The sequence below is a fragment of the Coturnix japonica genome, chromosome 2, assembly GCF_001577835.2.
Source record: "Coturnix japonica isolate 7356 chromosome 2, Coturnix japonica 2.1, whole genome shotgun sequence".
Classification (NCBI taxonomy): Eukaryota; Metazoa; Chordata; class Aves; order Galliformes; family Phasianidae; genus Coturnix; species Coturnix japonica.
In genome coordinates this window covers 79,420,024-79,440,444 of record NC_029517.1, presented here as the reverse complement: position 1 = coordinate 79,440,444, position 20,421 = coordinate 79,420,024, and positions in this window count along the sequence as shown.

Below are 20,421 nucleotides of genomic sequence, written 5' to 3'. Positions count from 1 at the left end.
GAATTACTTTATACTAACATAAGTGAGAAGGGACTCAAACAGCCTCCCGTGAAGCTGAAGGACACACACCATGAGACAAGCTTTGCACTAATATGCTTAAGTGGTAATGTACAGTAATTTCTGTCATTTAAATGCTATTCCTCTGGGTCTGATGTCTGAGAGCTGTGTAATTCAATCTTAATGATGCTACTCCATGCTGTATTCAGGAAGAGAGAAAAATAGTCTTCACTTCATCCAGCAGAGAGAGCACTTCATGGAGAGGATGTGGCCTGTCCTATACCAGTAACTGAGAACTGGATGATTTACCTCCTTACCTTTATTGAAGTTGAGAACTCAGGCTGATGACTGGAATTCTTACTATATATATAGACAGATTTTACTTTTAGGAGCATGATACCTGCTCAGTGTTAAGATCAGGAAGCTGATGTACAGCCTTTGTAGGAAGATGACAGAAGTGGGGGGTAAAATTATTCTATTTTCTGAATGGGAGGTGTGAATCATAGAACCACAGAACACAGTTTTTATCTCAACCCACTGCTGCTGGGTCAAACCACAGTGACTTCATAAGCATTAATTTAGCTTCATAAGCATTAATTATACTTTTCTCTCATTCCATCTGAATAGGAAAGCTACCTTAAAGTTAATTTATTTTTTCCAATTAGTTTGAAACGTGTCTTTTCAACCACCAGTTGAAATGCACCTTATGAAATCACTAATAAATGTGAAATCTGAAGAAGATACATAGATACAGACATATGCGTATGACTGAGGCTTTTTCTTTTTTGGAAGCAGACAGATCATACAAAAAGGCAAAGACTGCCAAAGCCTCAACCCTTCAAAATAATGTAAACATTTTGTTTGGAAATTCTGAAATGTAATCAGGAGCATGGGATTGGAAGGACCTCATGTCCAGTCTCCTATTTTCATTGGCAACTATTCCATGTATTTCTTTTCATAAGCTAACTGAACCGGATCCAGTCAAACCACTTACATTTCTTTCCCTTGTTATTCTTGCTAAAGTACTCTTCTAGCACCTCATTTTGATGCTGCTGTTAATAGTCATTTTCATCCCAATTTGTTCTCATGCCAACAGTCTTTTAACTTAAATTGTTCTCTTTCCTCCTTTCTCTTCTGAGTTGATCTTTCTCGGACATGGGTGATCATAAGAAGGTAGGTAGGATGTTCTAGGTAGGATATTAGATGCCTTGTCCACTGCTTGGCTTGGGAATGGCAGCTCTCCATGAGGTGTCTTGATCAACAAGGGAAAACAAGAGATCCTTCTCAAGAGATTTGTTCTGAAGAGTCTAGAAATCAAGCATATTGATTTAAATGAGTATTTTCATCAGAGGATTCCCACCTAGCGCTGGCTACTTGCAAGGTGACCAAAGCATTCATTGCTCTCACTTCTTATGCTTGCAATTTTTCTGAAGCTGTGCTCTTAAAGCATTATTAATTATTGATTAATTACTTAACAATGCAGTATAGATTGCAAAAAATGCTCTGAGATGGTGTAGTCAATTACATCTGACAATTCCTTAATTGGACCAGGTACGTGTTCAAACGTTGAGTATCTTTAAGTTCATACCCACACACCTATATGGTACTGATGTGCCAAAATTACACAGGAGATACTCATTTAAGACCTGCTTTTGTGTAATAAGTTTGACACATGAGCACACCACCTGTACAACTGGTTTCTCTTTCTCTGAGTATGGGGCTAATTTGCCTTCAGTTTGAACTGCAAGTGTTATTTTAGATTATTTATTTGTTGTGTTGTTTTTGTTTTTTTTTTCTTTACTAGAATAGCTGTCACGTACTTCTGAGTGCTGACATACCATACAGATAACATAGTCTTAGAAGAGGATAATAAAATCTTAGTGGTGTTTTTAAAAATAATGACTTATTTTGATTACAGGTAGCAACAGCTGACATACATTATGAAAGGGACAGTGTTAGTTATCAAATGTTTCTGTCTGGAATAATCCTTTCCCGACAAAGTGAAAAATAAAGAGACCAAAGTGTAAAAGGATCTTAAAACTCACATATTTTCTGTTGCAAAAATGATGCAGGCTAAGTGCCATGTGAGGATCTGGCATTATTTTTCTCTGCCTTGACTTCTTAAATGAGTTAATTCTGGTGTTGTTATTCCTTGGCAGACTAGCACTGGGACTGGGCTAAAACTCTTGGAAATGGATTGCTAACTTGGTTCAGTGAAGTTTCAATTAAGATGTATATGACTGATATAAATTCAGCTTTACATTTTTATATGAGGGCTGCTCCAAAAGCAATGCCTCCTGTTTTATTATGCTGGCCCACGATGAGGCAGATGTTGGTGGTACAGCAGTATGGGTTGAGCCTTCCTGTTAATATTCCATTACATTTTGATTCTGCGTGGCAGTAGGCAGCAGATGGCATCAGAGGGGCAGTCTGACAGAATAGCATCTGACATGGAAGTCTATATGAAGCAAAGATTCCTCCATGCAGAAAAAAAAATGGCATTCATTGAAGTTTATTGACACTCGCTGAATGCTTATGGTGACCAAGCAGTGGATGTTGGCACAGTGAGGTGATGGGTGGTGTGTTTCAGAAGTGGTGACAGCAACAGTAGGTGATCTCCACTCGTGCAGATTTTCTGAAGTGCAGCATGCAGGCTCTTGCTCATCACTGGTGAAAATGCATAACTAACAGTGATGACTACATTGAAAAACAGTTATGTAGCTGAGAATTTGCTCAACCAAATGGTGCTATTTTGCTCTTAGTTTTATGTCATAGTTTCCATGCGAATAAATAGCAGGCACTACTTTCAGAACTACCTATGTATTTATTGATTATTGAAAGAAAATACAGAAAACTTATCATATCTCAAACAGGAACTCAGAGTGACTTACGAACTGGAGACAGGACCAGTGTTCTGGGGAAATTCCACTCCTCACAGTGCCTAATCTTTTTCCTTAGTGCGTGCCCCCAGAGAGTGTTGAAGACAGGATGCTGTGTGAAATGGTTCCTTGGCCTGATGCAGGGCAGGCACTTGTATATCCTATGTCTTTCAAGGCATCTCCATCAGCAAAGCGGGCACAGGAAGTTCTCCAACTGAGCTATGGCATCAAAGAACTGCTTTGGCTTCCTGAAGGAGTTCTTGCTCTTGCTGTTTCAATGGTTGAAAGAAACAAAAATAAGTAAATAAACAAACAAACAAATAAATAAATTGTTCTTTCTTATAAGTGGAAAAGAAATCTCCACAAAATTCAAATGTCATTTGAGGCAGAATAATAGGATGAGAGCAATATATTAGTAGGAAGAAGGAATACTGAGAAGATCAGTTTTATGTGTTTGTGTTTTAATTTTGACCTTTGTGTCTTACCTTTTGCAGTTGAAGACTGAATTATTCTAACAGTTCTTCCATCTCCCCCCAAAATACTTACAAATAAAATCTCTGTTTCATACTAAAAATCTGAAAGCCTCCAAAAATCTAATATCTCAGGTATTCCGTATAAACACTGTCAGTATCCAACTTTCCAGTATCATCTCAAAGCTTTCGCAGATGATGCCTAAACATTCTGTTTCCATCATTTAAAGGTTTTGCTCCTTCTGGCATAGATCTGTGTAATTTGTTTTACTGTCTAACATTCTCCCATCATATAGCAGAAAGAAAATACCTCCTGCCTGCCACCCCTACCATATGTTACCGCTACAAAACATTTCAGGTTGTTCCCAGAGGAAAATTGTCCTTCAGATGCCAATCAACAACATTAATAACCACAACACAACGAATTCTACTTTGCTTAGCTCATCCTAAAAGCTAAAAAGGCTAGTTGGGAATGTGACTGTGTGTGCGCCTAAAGAACACCAAAGAGCTGTAATTCAAAACTGTAATTTGAATCTCAAAACAGCAGGTGACGGCTGCTTCCTCCATATCTTGCACCAACCACAGAATGTGAAGTGCAAATAAATGTTTGCACTTTGTTTTCTCGTTTGTTTGTTTGTTTTTCCAGTGAAGACGCATTGCTACGGGAGGTGCTGGAATGAGAACTCTGAAGGACTAAGACCTCTCACCTGGGAGCAGGTAAACTGTAAAAGCACTACCAGTCTTTGGTTGGGTGTTGCCACAGCAAGCATTTGAACACTGAAATAATGAAAGATGCTGTGGGAATGTCAAACCAGGACCTATTTTTACATGTGAGTAGAATTTCAGCAGGGCTGTCAACATTTGTGTTGATTTGTATGTGCTGTACAGCAGTGTCCAAGGGAAGTTATGGCTCAAGTGATAATAAATTTAGTGCTGGTGATTTTTTTTCCCCCAGGAACAAGACAGGAATCATCAACTCATTTTATGTAGACCACCAATAAATGTATCTTTAAAGTAATTACTGATACTGGCAAATTTGAATATGTGCTTTTAAAGCTTAATGGCTACCTGTCTTCTGAACTGTCATTTCCATATTAGTAGAGTAATAGAGTGATGGAATATTATGCAGGTGCCTAGATGTTCCAAGATCTAGACCCTATTATGTGAAATAAAATACATGCTACAAAGCTTCTATAGAATTAGAAGATCCTATAGGATTTTACTCCTTATGCTACTGACTGATCTCAATGATGTAAAATTTTGCCAGTCTTTTAGTGCGAAAGTAGAATGAAGCATCAATTTGTGGCCTTGGAAAAGCGTCATTTCTCCTGCAATTTAAAAGCAGATTATTTCAGTATGATAGAGCATTCTCTTTGTNGAACACACCTGGAACGATAACTGCACTTTTAAAGTAGCATAAATTTCGACATCACACAAGTTTTCATCGTAACTCATATCTATGAGACTGACCTAAACTGCTTAGTAATCAACCACCTAACTTTGCCAGGCAAACAGTGAGCCTATGCCCCATTCAAGCAGTGATGTGCTATAATAGTCTTAAAATTATAAGCTGGTTTAATAAAATTTGGGTCATATCTTCTAATGTAATGTTCTCCTCATTTGTCCTGAATCTGAATCACTAAGAGTATTCAAAGCCACCTTGGATAATTAGGATAATCTCCTTAAATTACTCGTCTCCCATTATGCCTACACTAATGCCACAGAAGCATATTGCTGTATCACTTAGTGCCATGCCCCTTGTCTTACTGTTTCATTTTCTCCTGTTTTCTTGTATCCATTTGCTTTATTAACTCGCTGCCTGAGACTACAGAAATCACAGAATCTTTGAGGCAGGGATTCTTTTATGGCTATTTTGGAACAACATCACATCAGTCTGTGACTTCACATTCTTGTCTGAATTTGACTCAGCAAGCCTCACGCTACTTGGAACCTTGATAGACCTTGAATCCAAGACACAAGAAAAATAAAATAAGATAAAAAACCTAAAATCAAATCCCAAAACAGCCAATAAACCAACACCTTGTTTAATGTAGGTGCTTTCATTCCTTTAGGATGGGCACTTCCAGCTCAGCCACAATGGAAGTAATTGGAGCAGACAATTGATTGCAGCTGTGAGCAGGATTAAGCCTGCTGCCTATAAAGCTCACGTAGCTATCAAGCAATCAAGTTTTGGTGAGTTCATCATCATTACTAGCAGTCTGCCTAAGGAAACATGCCGGCTACTGAGGGCAAGAGGACTAAAATGTTAGATCAGACCAAGTCTAATGTTCACTAATGTGCATGAACCATTAGCCTTCCAGCTTCAGCCAACTATGCTGAAAGAGACCCTGGTGACATTTTTGGATAAAGTACATTAGGGGCCAAAGATTTTCTCTTGATTCAATGTATTGATTTATTATTATTATTATTTTTAATTGGGAGTTAAAGTAACTGAGGAAAGAAAGAATTTGGAAAGGATACTGGCAGTGGAAAGGAATGGAGATTGCCCTTGGACTCATCTCAATTACTCCTTTCCTAGTGTTTTGCAATGTTCAGCAGCGGAATCTCTGAGTGAACATTTTCTCCCCACAAAACTTAATTTGTCTACTTCACAGTCCAGCACTAATGCTGTCAGGCACTACACGCCAAATGAAACATTGGAGGTAAATCCAACACCATATGAACTCCAAAAAAGCCAAGTTTATCTGTACAGACAGCTACACAGTGCTGGTGAGCAGAATAAGTAGGAAGCAAAACAAAACATTTTTTCTTGCTTGGACTGTTTGGTTGTTTAAAAACATGATAGCAGCTTAACAGGGAAAAAAAATTACAATGTTGTCTAGCTGAATTTGAGGTGACTTGAAAGATACCTGAATGTGCAAAGCAGTGGCTCAGTTTTGCTATTAGATTTAGTATCACATCACAGGAGTTACTCCTTTGATTAATTCTTTCTCCTGGAAGTGACCCTGGTACAAAAACCTACTACAGCTTCATTATTTAGCTACGTTGCAATTATTATTCTCAGTAAATGCCTTTTGTGCTACTGGTTGCCTACAGCTAACCTCGGGATTAGTTCTGCCCTTTTTAGTGCTTTTAAACACCACTTTATCATGTTGACTTGCAACGAGATCCATTATATAAACCAACTTGGCTGTAGCACTGAAAGTTACATGCAAAAGCCTGGAAAGAACTTCTTCACTGGCAGCCACTGTGATTTTGGACATTTCAAGCATTTATTGTCCTTGTGTAGACTTCAAAAAGTGCATTAAGAGAAACCCAGTGACCTTGAAAAGCTGTCTGCTCACTGAATTATCTGAAGTCTTTAAACAGAAATTGATTTTATTTGTGCCAGACTTCTGTCTCATTATATACTACCGCAGAACGTTTTGCATCTTCCTCATGGCATTTTGGTGAAAGTACTCTATGCAGCCAGAGGGGACATGCTGCTCTACTTTCCATAGTTTGCCCAAGGATGATTCCTAAGGCTGTTCTCCACCTTTGTAGCCCAATGAGCAGTGGTTGTGAGCACATGTGCAAAGTGAAGGGTTATGGGGTGAAATGCGAATCAGCCTCACTGCCTTTGCAAAGATCTGCTTTGAAAACAAGCTCAGAGATTTTGGGATAGAAGACACAGGCAGAGAGCTGGAAGATGCTGCTTCTCAAAAAGTATGCGCCTTTAGGAGGGCTGCGTAAGCTCATTGGGGGAGCTGAATGCAACAGAGACATATGAAGGGCGGGGATTTAACAACAACATTCTGAATACAGTAATGGAAAACTGAGAAAATTAAAGGAGTGCTTGAGAAATTTCCGCGAGAAATTTTGCCAGAAGTCATGAATGATTCTCAGAATGGATATGGGATTGAATCTGGCCTGATCTTATGTCTACTGTACTCCGCTTAGCTTCATGAGCTATTGCTATCAGTGGATACTCCTTACTTTAGGGGAAAAGGGGAAAAAGCCAATCCTGTGTTTGCATAGCCAAAAGCAGAAAATGCTTGCATTGAAAAGCAGCCAAAAGCTGGGGAAAAATTAGTGAGAGGACAGCGCACTATCTGTACAAGGCTGCATGAATGAAAGCTCAGTACCGCACCCAGGACTCGAGCTTAAATAATTCTGCCATGGTCCCTTAGATGACCTATGTACTCCCAGAGCTGCCCTTGCAGGCAGGTGTGTGTTTCAGAGTGAACTCCTATTCTCCTGAGATCAGAGTTTCTTTGTTGTTGACTTTGGCAGGAGCAGGGACTTAACCTAAATATTTTATGGTACCATCACATACTATAACATCTTACAATTCTTGAGGGAAAAATAAGATATTCATTTGTGATGCCATGTGGCAAAAGGATATGTCCATATGGCCGTGTTCACAGCAATCAAACAGATAATGCCACTGAATTCAGCAGGCACCGTCGCGGCACAGCCCTGCGGAGGCTGCAAGAAAAAAAGAAATTGTTGATTCAAATGAGGCCAAGATTTCACCTCATGTTTTTAGTGTTGCAAATGTTATTGCAAGCCCACACAGAGCCAGCGTGAAGTGCAAATTACCACAGGAATTTGTCATATTCATTACCAACCTAGCATCATTAGTTTATATGAGTGCAGACAATTAGAAGAGAGGTTTGGGTTTCTTCCTTTGAAAATGTGAATTTTATTAACAAAACGACAAGCTTTCTTTCAATGAAAGAGAGTTGTATGCGGCGGGAAGAGTCATCAATTTTGGGAAAGAGCCGAGTGCCAGTGCTGAATAACAGCAAAGCTCCATAGACCAGACAGCAGCAACTCGATTGCCTGAGAACTTGGGAATCTAGTAACATAAACATAAACATAAACATAAACATGGCTACAGAGGTTTTGTCTGTGAAGACGGATTTAAAGTTACTGAAAACAGTATGAAGACACTCAAGGGCCATCAGTGGCCCTTGTTGACCATAGATTTAGTTATTTTCATAGAATCGTATCATAGAATCATAGAATGACCTGGCTTGAAAAGGACCACAATGATCACCCAGTTTCAACCCCCCTATTTCGTGCAGAGTTACCAACCACCAGACCAGGATGCCCAAAGCCACACTGATCCTGGCCTTGAATGCCTCCAGGGATGAGGCACCCACAGCCTCCTTGGGCAACCTGTTCCAGTGTGTCACCACCCTCTGTGAGAAAAACTTCCTCCTAAAATCTAACCCAAACCTCCCATCTCAGTTTAAAACCATTCCCTTTGTCCTGTGATTCTGTGATTCTGTGATTCTATCACTGTCCACTCTCATAAACAGCCATTCCCCTCCTGTTTATACTCTCCCTTCAAGTATTGGAAGGCCACAATGATGTCTCCCCAGAGCCTTCCATTAATTGCTTTTATTTTCTTTTATTTTCTTTTTTTTTTTTTTTTTAAATTAGCTACACAGTCACAGTAAACCACATTTGACAACTGCTCTGACTGCTTACAGCAGGCAGTAGTATTTCTCACAGCAAATGGGAATAGCTTCTGGAGATGCCTCCCTTTCCTTCCTTCACAGGATTAATTTCCACTCTGGCATCATGTTATTATCTCAAGTTTATGTCTGTTAGATTTTTCTGATTATCAGTGGAAGAAGAGAAATGGTGCAAGCAGTTTTGCACGTGGATACGTAAGAACTGTGTGAATTTGGCAAAACGACACAGAGACTAACCAGTCCCATAAGAACATAACATTTGGCTGGCCTCCTGCTGTCCCACCCTTGCACCGTTGTATCTTCTCGGGTTTTGGCAAAGCGCAGGGTTAGCAGGAGCTGTCAGTGCGGGTAATCCTATTCTAGAGCGACCTCTCGTGTTATTTTGGCTAACTTCTGTTCATTTTGTTTGTCACCCAGTCTCCAAGACTTAAGAAACTGCACGGACTTGTTCTGGATGCAGGCTTTGCTCAGTGCAGCTGGCTCAGGCACAGCCCCTCCCATTTGCTTGTTGATCACTCAACATACTGCAGTGCACTGACTCCCTTTCTTCCTGAAACCATCCCAACAGCACTAGCGAGAGGATTTCCCCCCTCTTTTAAATTAATTTTCATGTATATTCACTTCTGTTCAGAGTCTTCACCTTTCAGTGAAATGACCAGATGTCTCAGAAAGCCTGGAGCGATGCTGGCATCAGGAGACTTCGCCCCCATCCTGAGTGACTGCAAACTGAGATGCCAATATGTTCTGGTTTGTAATGGATGATTGATTTGCAAGGCTGTTTTGCTCTGATTCTCCCTTGCTTAAAGAAGCATTAGGCCATGCTTTTTATACCAAGCAGTATTTCCCGTCTGCAACCCTGAGTCCAATAAATCCAATAATTTCCTTCTTCTAACTGCTGTTTTGTTTATTAGGTATTTTTTTTCTCCTATAGGGCTTTGAATAATATGAAACTTTAATAGCAGTAAAATTACAGAAGGGATATACCATCAGTCACCTCAATATCATTGAATGTAGAAGGACTGCTCATGTTGGAGGAGGTGAACATGGACAGGGCACCACAATTTGTCCACTGTGCCAACCGTTCTCCTCTTGTCTCACACCTTGTATCCAGGCATCTGACACCCAAATCTCATGAGTCTCTCCTGTCTTTAGGCATGCACTGTGGGCAGTGCAGTGCATGAGATGCCTCAGAGCTGGTCCTGCTGGGCTTTAAATGTGGGCAGCCACACTCCATGTGTGCTCAAGTATTCACTGCCACATCCAGAAAATTGTTTCCCCGTATATAACCCCTTACCCTGAGAATGTTCCCTGCTGAAATACCAGCACACGCATGACCACCTTGGGAAGAAGCTTTCAAGTAACCAGAAATCCAAAGCTTGGGCCTTAATAATGGCTGCAGTAAGACTGTATGTGGGACTTAGAAGCTTCAACTTTCCATTCCCAGTCCCTTGTCCTTTCTCTGAGTACTGAAGTGTAGCTTGGTTGAACAATAGGAAAATCAGTAATTTAATCCTTATCAGTTCCCAGGAGTTTTTTTTTAATGCCTGCTACAAATTAATTATGCAACTATTACAAATATCAGGAACTGAGCTGTTGATATCTCATGCAGAGGAGACGATTGTGCAAAAACATAACGCACCAGCACACATGGTATACAACCTTAAAGACTAACATGCTGCTCTAGTGTGAGAAAGGACTCTGAGGGCAATTAGGCAGCAGATTCTCAGTATTTTAGACAGAAAACAGGTTCTTGCTTTAAGAACAGTCATGAGCAATGGCCTTTTAGGTGCCAAGGCTATGAATGTTGGAATGCTATTTTGTTTTTCTTACAGGACTGTGGCAGGGCTTCCTTTGGGAAGCAATGGAATGCAGTGACCTACTGTGTCCCTCATACACTAAGGTGAGTTTGAGTTTTACCACTGCTTTCAAGGCTGACAGGGTCTACCTTCATCTTTCTTTTCTTTTTTCCTCACTCTGAAATCATCTTCTCACTCAGCTTATTGAGGAACAACCCTTTTGTGTCAGGTTCATATTTGGAAAGATATACCCAATTTCAAGTATCTGGATGTACAGGAGAGCTCCTCAAAAAGGATTTTCAGATGGATCCTCAATAAAATCCTCCACAAGACTCCTTTCCCCCCCCCCCCCCCCCCCCCCCCCCCATTTATTTATTTATTATTATTATTGGTAGAAGAAATTACGTTTTTCACCCAGAACGAGAGAATCCTGCAGATGAACAGCTTACCCCTAGAGGTCACTGCGATCCAGGGATTTTAGTGAGTATCCGCGGCACGGAGCTGAGTTTGGGGATGGTGCAGAAGGAGCGTGTGTCTGCCCGTTGGCTTTGGTGGTTGAGAAGTCTGCCGACGTTTCATGACCCTCATGAAGAGACTTCTTTCCCTCCTCTCTTTTTCCTCTTTCCAATGCTCTCTCTTGCTCCGATCCTTGCTCTCTCTTCCTTCCCCACCCTCCCCCCCCCGTCCCCGTCCCCAATTATTACCAGGACTGTTTCCTTTTCACTTGAAGACAACTTACAGGTTTCATCAGTGCACATTCTTCATAGTAGTCTTATGAGGAGCACCTGAGGGAGCTGGGATTGTTTAGCCTGGAGAAGAGGGAGACTTCTACAACTTCCTGGAGGGAGGTTGTGACAAGGAGGGGTTTGGCCTCTTCTCCCAGACAACAAACAGGACCCGATGAAATGGCCACAAGTTGTATCAGGGGAGATTTAGATTAGACATAAGGAAAAACTTTTTCTCTCAGAGTGTGGTCAGGCACTGGAATGGCTACACAGGGAGGTGGTGGAGTCGCCATCCCTGGCAGTGATCAAGAAGTATCTGGATGAGGAGCTAAGGGAGACAGTTCAGTGGCTTGTGGCAGCAATGGCAATGAGAGGAATGTGATTCTATGATTTATCTCTCTGTCATGATTTATTGCTACCTCTATATTTTTCAGCATATGACTTGAGAATTTTTTGAGTTAACTCTTTCATTTCAGTGCAGATCTCTGATAGCTGTCAGTGGTAGGTATATGTTGGGAGCAAGCTGGTTCAGAAGCATCATGGTGCTTGATGAACTACTGTCTAGCATTTTGATTTTGAAAGGGAGTAGAGTGGGTGGGTATCAAAATGTCCCAATTGCAGAAAGTCTTTTTCAGGATTTTCCAAGTCTGCTTTAAATTTTGAAACACCTGTGAAATGTGATCTTTGTCTCAAACCCAGGAAAACAAATATATTTCAAAACAGGGGGAAAAAAAAAAACTCTTTTCCAACTCCCACTTTTCACAATATTTTGATCATATTCTGCCCACTGCCCACTGAATTTTCTCTAAGCAAGTTCTACTGTAACACAAGTGCATGTAGTCAAAGTGAAAGAACAGTTGGATGAAACTTTCTCCATTAAAAAAACCTTAAAACTTGGAAAAAGATCCGTGGCTAGAAATAAGTGGAGCTGGATAGTCCATGGTCCCTTCTGTATGACATCCACCATAACTGAATAGTGCAGAATTCCACCTTTGCATCATATGGCAAAATATGCAAATTTCTATGAATAATGGATTTAATCCTATTAGAAAAGAGATTAAAAGTAGTTAAACATGTCAACCTTGATTCTATTCTATGACTTGTTAGCAGAGACAGAAGTATATGCTTATCCAGTTGATGAACTGTTGTGGCATCAGCAGCCACGGCCCTCCCTTGGGAACCTACCATATTCACATAACCTGGCTGTTATGTTTTTCCTTATCGCAAATGACTTTCAGTATCACATCGGCAATCTAATGCTATATACACAGTCACATGTTTTGGACTTGCCTAGAATTTGGGGGAGAAAATATAAGTACAGAAATGATGTGGTGTGCTTTTTGTGCATTGCCCTGCAACTGCTTCTTGGGAAGTCCTTTAGCAAGATACAAGCTCTCTTAATTTCCTAATTGCACAAGATTCATAATAGCTATGCTTGTAAGCATTGTATGCATGGTGTGAGAATGACCAATTATTAACAGAAGTTTAAAGATCTTGTTAGGACAGTGTAAAAATTATCAAAATTGCAAGCATTGAATTCCCAAAATATCTACTATCTGGAATAGGAAATATTACAGTGGTGTGAAATAGGGCTTACTGTGAAGCACTGTACAACTGTATGGAAAAACAGAAGAAATGCCACTGCCATAGTTCACTAAATAAAGATACAAATACCAAAACGAACCATTTATGGGTTCACAAAATGAGCTGTGTTTGTTGGTGGAGGGTAGGATACATGCATAACACTTAATGGAGTGTGAGGACTTAACTGAGGGATAAAGAGAGATGGTAATATACAGCTGTGATCATTTTCTGTTTCTTGCAAGGAAAGGAAGGGGGAAAAATATTATTCTTCAGGTGAAGAGAGGCAAAAAAAGATGGGTTTTCTCTGCATGACAGACATGTTCTTTCCACAGTGTGGATTTATCAGTTGTCTTTGCTGCTTCGCAACCAGTTTTGCTCACAGCTCTCAAAGGAGGTGAGGACCATAACCATTTTTAAAGATGCCATGGCACAGGTCCTCCCACAGCCCACCTTGCCTCTGGCTAAGAGGTATATAACTCAGGAGAATGCTGTGTCCTACTTCCTGGATTTTTCCACTGATATTTAGTGAGAGAACAGTGTGTTTTATCATTTAGCCATAACATATGATGGGGCGAGGAGATCCAGAGAGATTTCTCAAGGCTGCCAAATTTTATGCAGTTCTGAGAACGATATTTCTTACCAGTGAGAAGCCCTCCCATTTCTTGCTCCCTTCTCATCACCAAAAATGTATCTGTTCTCTCTACGTCGGCCTACTTCCTGGCAGAGTCACCAAGCTCCAGAAGAAGAAGGATGTTAAAGGGGAGAAAAAACACCAAACAGGACAATTTCATCAGTCCTCAGTGAGCACCACACCAGAAAGGCCAGCAGCACTGGCTTCTCTGCTGTTTTGCCCCAAGTTGTGCTCCCTGATGTCTTGTTTAGGATCTGTGGGTTTCCCACTGCAAGCAAGACACCACTTATACTACGTTACACTGCCATCAGCCCAAGGGCCTGTTTAAAAGGGGTTTTTCCTAATGTGGGGCAGGGAGAAGGAGGAAGAATCCTCATTGAGGACAGAGAGCTGTTCGTAAATAACAACAGGTTGGAGCTTCAGTAGTCATCTGCTACTGCAGGGAAGGGGGCCCACCGGGTGCCAGGCCAGGCTCCCTAAATTGTCTGCTCTTGATGTCGTATCTCCTCTTACCACTAGGCAGGAGGGCACAAAATTTCTGAGTGAAAAGGCCTGTGTTTCATGTTGGAGGTATAATCCAGGCAAGAATTGTTTTCCTCCTCATACGTCTGCCATGCTAGACTTAAATTCACCTTGTCAAAGAGCAAGCACCTGCCACTTCTTGAGAAAATGTCATCTCTCTGACGGTCCCTGGGGACCAGTGGAAACAAACAGTGTGGCAGCTTGCTGGGGCACTTGCTGTTAGCGGGATAAAAATGCAGCAAAGGAGGCCCATTGAAGTCCCACAACAATAGAAGCCAACTGCTGCAGTGAGAAAGCAGCCATTTGCTGTGCCAGCTGCAGCCAGGGACAGCAGAGGGAAAGGACAAGGGAGCAAGTGTGGATGAAGGTGAGTGGCCTTCATCTGTGCTACCTCCTAATGCAATTAGCCTTTTTTCCATATTTCGATAGCAAAAGACAGGGGAAAGGTAGGGAAAGGTAAAGAAATGAATGTTAACTTTATTTTGTGTGTACCTCTTGAAATCCGTACTGATGTCACTTATGCTTGCTCAAGATTTGAAACGTCCTAGGGAAGAGCTCAGAAACTGATGCCAAGCGCATAGTGTCCTGTATGTTCATTTTGTTTTTGTGTGCTATCACACTGTGTGCCTTTTCTTTCTCTTCTTGGGCATAGATATAATTTTCCTGCTACTGATAAACTCAGATGTGGCCCTTCTCATTTCACTTATGGGGGAAAACCTGGCCCTAAAACAGCATTTGCCGAGGAACATACCAGCTGAGTCATGAGCTCTTATTTTCTGAGTGTTCTGTGCAATCAAAGAGAGAGGCCTTATTTTGCCTCTAAATTTTACTGTGGTGGACTTCTTGTTCTTCAAGGAAAGCTTTCAGCTTCTTAGACCAAGGCTGACATTTTTTAGGTCATAGCTCAGACTGGTTGATTGATTGGCTTCTATCCCAAAAAGTCCAAAAAAATCCCATTAATTTCATTTCAGTACTTTAGTACTTCGCAGGTTGTGCAGGATGTAACTTTTGGACAGCGACATCAAGTCCAAGGATCACATACCACTGAGTGCACTTTTCTCCCAGGTCTTGCCAATCTGCTGAGCAAATACTGCTTTAGTGACTTAACAGTGACATCTCCATGCTCAAGCTTTTCCCCAGCGCTTTACCTCTTTAGTCTTCAAGCCCCAGTCAAGATTTGCTAACTAGATTTATGCCTAAAGTGGAGTGGTGACAGGAATGTAGGACTGCCACTCCTGTGCTGGTCAGATTATGTGAGGGATGGATCACTGATAGGGAGCTTCATTTATCTTCAGATAACACAAAATTCTCCTGAGATACAATGAAAAGCTTAGAGTAGTAGATATCTAACAGTCATGAGAATAACATATCCTTGAAAGGGAAAATGAAAGATATGGGGTGTTGGTCCTTACAATGGGTAAGGTAGGTAAGGTTCTCAGAGGACTATAAAAAGTAGATTGTGGTCCACTTTGTTCGTAACTGGCCAGTCACCATTTCTTCAATAGGAAAAAGGTAAAAAAAAATAAATGAAAATAGTTCTGGAGTCTATGCTAGATGTCAGAAAAATTGGATGGGAATAATTGTGAAAACTGCATTTCTTCTGGTTTGCTTAGGTGACCATCAAAAGCACTGACATATGCAGATAATAAAACTACTGCAGATCACTGATGGGTGAAGGTCTTGTTCCAAATACTTTGGAGAAATTATCATGTCAAGGATCTAGGGATTTAGATTGAAAGCTCTATTATCTGTTGCGCCACCCCTTCCATAAATCCATGGGACAAACTAAATGAGAGAGTAGAAATACAGGTGAGGAGATGGCTTGTATAAGACATAGCTAGAGAAAAATAAAATAAAAACTTTCAGACACATGGGGAGAAATTCTGATGTATTCTCCTCTGCTGTGATAAACAGTGCATATAGTTGGAAAAACAAAACTAAACAAAGCAAAACCAAAGCAAAACAAATAGATGCCATAATCCAAGCCCTTACATTAGTCATTCTGTAAGGATCAGTGCTAGATAATAGCATCAAGATTGTGAAGCCCTGTGGTTCATTCTTCAGAAATTTAAGATGGGCTGTAGAACTATGTGAGGGCATTGCATCAAACATTATCCACTTAGCTTGGAGACAGCAGCCAGAAAATCAAGCATTATAGCTGGTAGGCTAAGCCTGTTCCTTTGTTGCGCTGTATATAATGTTGTAGGGAAAAGTAAGTAAACAACAAAATGATCTTACTGGTTATTTACTTATTCATACATAGATTTCATATATGAGTTTCTTTTCAGGTATATTTATAGGAACAGCAAATTTGAAATGAATGTTAAGAGGAAAAATAAATCTTAACAATACAACTATTTATAAGCATCCTTATTGTGAGAGTCACTGTGGTCTGGGTAAGGAGACATTAAACAAATAACTTTTGTTGTTGTTTCAGTGACAATGAGTGGAACCTACTCAAAAAGTGACATATCAGATGGCTGTTTGAAATTACTTACAAACCATATCCTGGTGGGAATAAAGTGGTAGCCAAATTCCTTCAGTATTTGCACATTTTAAAAGACATGGTATTGTCCGAAAAGACAGGAAGAGCTGTACAGCTTTGTTTCCTAACTCTTTGAAAAGAATAACAACAACAGCAGCAAAATTGTTGCTTAGGGACAAGCTACAGACAGAAGACATCAATAAATTAGGAACCACAACTTGCTGAGCTTTATTCATCAGTACTCTACTGCATAAGAAAACAGCAGGAGAATATACTTGATTCTTCCATCAGTTTACTTCTTCAACAGATTCATCCACATAGTGAAACCTTTCTTCTGCTAGAAATGGGAAGGGAAATCTCTTGTTGATACATCAGGTTTTCCATCTGATTTGTTCCCAGTACATGAGAAAAACATAACAGATGCATGCTGCATTGAATAAAGAACATACACATGCATTTAAATCACTTATATCTTCCTTTTTTATGATGCAATTGTGAATTATGTTCTTCTTGCATTTGTAATTAGAGGGCAGAACAGATGGTGAAGGCTTAGTTTAAAGTGATGTGTCCATTAAAATAACCTAGACTGCTGAGTAATTGTTCGCTGTAACGGGGGAATGTGCCCATTGTTTTTATTCCAGTGAAATGTAAGGAAAGGACACGAGCCTTCAGCAAATGCTGCTCAGATCATGGAAGTTCCTGAACCCAGGGTTGTACCAGAGCAGTTTTTGTTTGTTTTGGAGGAAAAAAAGTGATGCCAGCACCACCGTATCTTATTCCAGTATAAAGCATCAGACCGACAATTTAGATTTGTAATGAGTTCAACGCTGTTTCCACAAGAAAGGTTTTGTTTTCCCAAGCAGGACTTCTACTAGCTACGGCACTTAGGCTACAAAATACTGTAAATTATTAACTATTAGGCTTTTCATTTTGAACTGAGACTAAACAAGGAGCCGGATTTTGATCAAAGACAGCTGCCCCTTAATCTCTAGTTATGCTTGATCGAGATAGGCTCTGACAGCCAACATAACAATAGACAGACCATTCTTTAACATATTAACCCTTGTGACCTAATTAGCCATCCAAAAAATGCAAATAAGATCCTCAGCAACCCTTTTTAACCATTCACTTTTCAATGACATTTGATTTTCCTTTTTCAGTGCCAGTGCGCTTGTGTTAAAATTTTAAAGATGTTTAGCCTTTCTGCAGAACAGATGCGCACATTAAGCACTTGCTCGGCTCTAATTGAAAACCTCTGTCTTTAGCCACCAGTGCTCACAGCAGCATTTGCAAGCTCAAGGTTGAAGATCTTGTCTAAACAGAATGTTAACCATCCCGACTACATCGTTTACACATTTGCTGATGATCACTAAATACAGTTGAAATTGTAAACAGGGAATAAGGGGTGGGGGTGAGGGAGCAGAAGAGGAGAGGAAAGGCTGAAATCACGGTGCCCTGTCTACTGTCGCCAGGAACTCTGTCTTTCTCTGAGTCATTCCAAAAATAAAAAATCTTAAAAGGGATAATTCACATAATGCAATAGTAAACACAATAATGAGAATAAATCCCTACCAGCACCTTGGTGGTTTTAACTGGAGGTAGGTTACTTGTGCATGCTGGTGGTACTACTATAGCCTCAGCCTGCCTCTTTTTCATTTTTCCCCTCTGAAAGTGAAGCTAAAATACCCACTGAAAGTAAACCCTGGGGTTTCAGTCAAGGAATTTCAGATCAGTGTCTGTACTGGAATGTTTGAATTCAGTTTACAATAAGTCCCAGTGTTTGTATGTTAATTTTTGTCCCTAATTGTTTCTGGTATTGTGCTTATATGCAAAGGCTGTAACAGTCCTTCCAGTTCTGTTATATTGTGATCCACCAAATGAAAACTGGTGCCTGTCTCCCTGTGGAGGTCCTTTTTCCTTCTTGTCAGTCCCCATGCAGTGCCTCCCACTGACACTTCTGCTCTGAGTGCTCCCAATTCTGCCACAAGATGAACAGAAAGCCTTCTGCCCTAGTGTGTCTGCGATTGCTTCATCTCATAAGCTCAGATACCTCATGTCCCTGTTTCTCTGACCTTTGTAATGGAGTTGTACCACAGTGAGGAGTTGTGGGATAAGAGCCTGATGTTCACTCAGCATGCGTTGGTGTAAAATGTTCTGTCACTGAAGTAAACATGAAAAACTCCACAGTCTAAATTGTTGATGTGTTTGTTTTCAGACTCACAGAGGCATGCATGTCTTCAGATTTTTTATGTATGGAAAAGCATACATATTGCAAGCACAGAGCATGACAATGCTTCACTGGTGTTTGCTGTAGACACCAGCAGAGGAAGTCGTGTAAGAAGTTCAAAACAAATGGAAGCATGACCAGCAGCACCTCGTGTGTCCAGCTTTCATATGTATTTCCAGAGATGCTTGTCTTTTATTTCTTTTGACTTTTGAGAAAGATGGCATTCAACTTTGTATGTTTTTTTCAAGGATGGAGGTCTTGCTTGGTGTTTTTTCCTGGCTAAAGATTTATTTTTCCTTTCCTTTTTATGAACCAGAGGCTGAAAACACTGATAAAACAGCATGATTTGAAAGGATTGCAAGATCTCATCTCTGGCAAGAAAATCACCGAAGTGTCTTCAGCTGAAGACATCTGTGATTTCTACCACGAGGTTCGTGACACCCATGTGTACCCATCGGGCGGTCGCTGCTGCCATCGCAGTGCCTGGGCTGCTTTCTCCTGCTCTCCGGGAGCAGTGGCAGCAGGGAGCTCAGCGGGAGCTCATCTGCCTGTCTGCAGGATGGCTCTGCCTCCGCGCTGCTGCTGGTTTAAAACCGGCTTGGGCTGTGGGCAGAACTCGCAGTCTTTGTTGTGACTGCAGCACAGACACATATTGTGTTTCTTTGCCTAAAAGAACAGAANGGGGGGGGGGGAGGTTGCTGCAATCTGCATTAAGAGGTTTATTCACTGTAAGTGTTAATGATAACTGGAGAAAAATAACATGCCAGAGTGTGGTTGCAGCTTAAGCTGTCAGAGAACACATCTCATCGCACCTCTGACCAACACAGCTGTGCTGTCAGAACAGGATAGAGTTGGCCTTCGTATGGAGATGAATGAAAAAAGAGGTAGCAACCATTGGCAAACACAGGCAGCAGTGCTGAGTTCCATCCTGATCATGGCTGTGGTATTGGGAGCTGATGTCCCACTGACAAAGTTCTGCTCCTGTCATGAGAGTATTTCACCTGCTCAGTTACTTGGTCATTTCAGACTGCAATCCCACAGAGTGCTTGTACCACCTGTGTGCTCCTTTGCTTGTGCAGTTTTAAGTTTAGTACAGTATTTCCCACAGAAGGAAGATTACAATGTGCTCATTTTCTGCTATAGTGCACAGAAAGAGAGTGGACTACAATATTAATTTTTAGACTGCAACAGCATTAGGTATAGCTCTGTAACTCTGCCAGCTTTAGAAGAGCCAAAATCTTCCAAGACAGTCACTGTTGCCATTTCATTTCCCCCTTTCATTTTTTATAGGCTGAGTTGGAAGAAAAATGAAAATGAATTGCTGCAATAGTATGCTGAGTCAACTGTCCTTACAAGTTTCTTTTGTAATTGAAGGCTCAAACTTAGCAACACGTTCCTTCTTAAGGTTTCGTTGTTGCTGTTGCTACTTCTATGTCACAGCCACAATTAACTGTAGAGACAGCAACAGAAAAGGCAGCAGAGGAGGCGAGAGCACAAGGGCTGTGTGCATCTCTGGGGGAAACACCCTGAGGAAAATAGCAGTAATAAGTGGGAAGGGGCCACTGTCTACTTAAAGATACTGTTGGGGGTCAATAGCACTTTCACTTGGGACCCTCAGTTGATAATTTCAGATTGTTCAAGAAACAAATGGAAATGTCAGTTCTCAACATCAGCCCCTT